The sequence below is a fragment of the Larus michahellis genome, chromosome 6 (genome assembly GCF_964199755.1).
Source record: "Larus michahellis chromosome 6, bLarMic1.1, whole genome shotgun sequence".
Lineage (NCBI taxonomy): Eukaryota > Metazoa > Chordata > Aves > Charadriiformes > Laridae > Larus > Larus michahellis.
This window is the reverse complement of record NC_133901.1, coordinates 50,205,426-50,208,861: the sequence shown is the minus strand read 5'-3', so window position 1 is coordinate 50,208,861 and position 3,436 is coordinate 50,205,426.

Sequence of the window (3,436 nt, the reverse complement as noted above, 5' to 3'; positions counted from 1 at the left end):
GATTGTGTGGGGTTCTGTCTTATTTTTAATAAAGGAACCTGTTCCAAGGGCAGGTTTTAGGATTTTTTGCAGCACTGAATTAAGCTAATTAAATTTCTGTATTAATGTTATTTTTAGAGCAGCTTTAACGTGCTAAAGCATGTTACAAAGTCAGCATCTTGTTAGCTACCTTTACAATGAAATGCAACAGTTCTTCAAATGCCACATTTTCTGGCTATTTGGAACAGGTGCAGATCAACTCATTACACTTAAAACTTAACAGCTTCATAATTTGTTGTTATAGATGACCTTTCTATGCTACCTTTGAACAACCTTAGTTTAGTCTCAGTCTAGGATTCATGTGTCACCACTACAAATGAAAGCCAACCTCTGGAAAAGGTAAAGTGGGAGGAGTGAAATGCAGTTTGAATGAGACACTGATGCAAGAATACTCTTCTCCCTCTTTTGCCCCCTGAAATCTGCATTGCTGTATAAAAAGTCTGGTTTGAAAAATAGTTCAGCTCCTTGCCAGGTCACTGCTACTGCACTGAATTGCCCAAGTCATTAGGGTTAGACTGGGGCTTGGTGTAGCCGATGCCTGCAGACTCCAAGTATTACAGTATGTAAGTTTGCCTGTGTGCTGACTCCAGCCTGCTGCTGGGGACTGATGTGCACCCACTGAAGAAAGAGCTGCTCGTGACCTGCCTACATCTCCTCTCTTGCTTGTGCAAAACTGAGAGCTCATGGCTGAGGTTTTGTGAGAATGGACAGCTTGTGGATCAATGGGGGGAAGCAGAGCACAGGCATTTTAGATGGCCTTTCATGTGTCAGCTCGCAGTGTTTCACCAAGTCAGTTCTGTGATGCTCTTCTGTAGTCACTGCCTGGGGAAGAAACAAAGTCGAAACTGTGGTTAAGGTTACAAGCCTGTCAAGTCTCGTGTTTTGGTATTAAAGCCCTTGACTGCTGCCTTCATGTGGGGAAATGCTTGGGAGGAGTGTATGGCATGAACTTACTCGTTTCAGATTGCCAGCTGCAGAGTACCTGGCTTTGGACTTTGAAACTGAAATATGTATCAGGAGGAAATTGGGCTTTACTTCATGCAGTTTTATAACTAGGATAGTTACCACATTCATTGGGAGAGAGGAAGGCAGGCATTCAGGTATCACCACTGACATTAAAAAAAATTCTTACTAGGGCACAATTTCCGCTTTCTAATGGATGAAGACAGTGTACTACTCAGATAACCTTGGGTTGCTGGGCTGGGTGCTGTGCCACTCTTAAACTGGCATGTCTAGAGGGAGTACCCAGCATTGGTAGGAGGTTTCTATGGGATTGTGTTTATGTGCAGAAGTGAAAAGAGGAAGCAGAGACAGCAAAATGGATCTAAATACATGAATGATCCAGCTACAGTGATTTATGTTTAGAAAACCCCTTGGATTTAAGAGGTGCTGATGGAGGACAGGAGTAGAACAGACAAATTCAAACAAACTGGTGAAACCCTGGTGCACCACTTGATCTTCCCCACTCTGCTTTTCAAATCCCACACATTCTGCCAGAAATAAAAGGCACCTTTCTCTTCACAGATTTTCAAAATGAGCCTGTCTCTTGAAAGGAAGAAAAAACTGCTTTGGATGTGCTTTACCAAAAAGAAGCTGTGAAGCTGTGTTGCTCTGATGTCAGATAAGCAAAAGGTGGTGTTTCTTCTATCTGTTTATATCTGTTCTGGCCTTCCTACAGATATCAGGGCTGCTGTGGCTCAAAGGGCTGAGCTGGAAACGGGTGTAACTCAATGCTGGGCTCATGTTCAGTTGCTGCCCAACAGAAGAAATGCACGGGCAGGACATAAAATTGCAGCAAATTAATCCTGCTGGGAAGCATATGCAGAGCATGCTGAGATTCCCAGCCCGTGCCAGGCATGGGGCTCAGAAACCAGCAGCAGGTATTGCCAAAGGCTTCCATGAGAAGAGTTCATGCAGTGGCTCGCTGGCACGTTTGCCTCTCGTGATGGCCTGGACAGTGGGCCCCCCTCCCTGTGAAGGTAGGGAGTGTGAGAGAGATTTACTGTGGCAATGTAACTGGACAACTCAGCTGAAACCACTTTAAAAGTTTATACTTCTACTGAACAAAACCCCTTCAAACACCACCACTACCACCACCCTCTTCATTGCAGTTTAACTAATCTGCTCTGCTTAAAACTGAGCTGTATGCAAAGAAGAAAACGTGCTTCTAAATGTTAGTTCCTTCCTTACTATTTTTCCCCTCCCTGCTTGCATGTACAGGCTTGCTGGAGATAAAGTAGGATTACAACCTCCAACGGTAGGATGGAGACAAGTGTAAGAGGGGATGAGTGTACTATTCAAACTACTGAACACTCTGAGGTTTTTTAGAACCGGTAACCAAACACACCACAGGAAAGCTCCTTTGCTTCAGGTTTACCACTTTGCTACCTCCAGCAGGTCTAAGAAGGAGATTCTGTGATTCAGCACAACTATACTGAGGTCTCGGCAGAAACCCTTTTAACTCCCCAAATATTTAAACCACAGCTAGGTTGATTAAGACTTGAGAAATCTTTATTGTCCTACAAGGCTTGTCTTTGCAGTTACACAGGTTTAACCATTCGCTTAAACTGATGCAACTGTGTTGTTAACACCTGGGGGGGAGGCACTGTTTGAATCATATGTCTGAAGAAATAAGCAAAGAGTGTGCCACTACTCACTAAATTCCTATTCTATATAACCATCCTGAATAAAAATAGGTTGCTAGATTCAACGCTGAATTTGATGACAGAATTACCCAAATCTACTTTTCTTCCCTCAAGACGACACGGGAAATTACCTTGGGAAATGCGTTAAAGTTTCAGATGGTTAGTTTTACTGGATTTTGTCACAGCATTTTGCAGGCACATGTCTGAAAATGAAGATCTGCCTAAAAAAGCTAGTAGCCTTTCAGTCAGCTCACAAAACAACCAGCCATCAGTACCTGCTAAGGACCAGTCACATTCCTAGAGAGGAGAGCTGAAAATAGAAGCAGTGGATTTAATCTGGGAATCCCCAAGTCTCCTAAAAGAGGAGGATCCCGTTCAAATAGCTTGCCTCCTGAATGCATCGGGGATACGAGATCTGCAGGTAAAATAGAATGAGACAAACACTGTTTACCTATAAGCACCCAGATAATTTTAAGGATCGACTGATTTGTTTTACAGAGCATCCTGAAATAGGTCCTACTTGCTCAAGTAAGTAGGCCTAAAAAAAAAAAAAAAAAAAAAAAGATAAAATCTTTTCTCCCTCACTTCTTACAGAAACAGGAAGTGACTGAGAGGTGTTATCGCTGTATCTAGCAGCCCAGGTAATTTTCAGGCATGGTGACGTGTAATATTTTTGTTAGTGTCTCCTCTTTCTTACACGAAAGGGGCCAGTTAAACATATGTAACTCAGAAAGCGCTGACCCTTACCCACG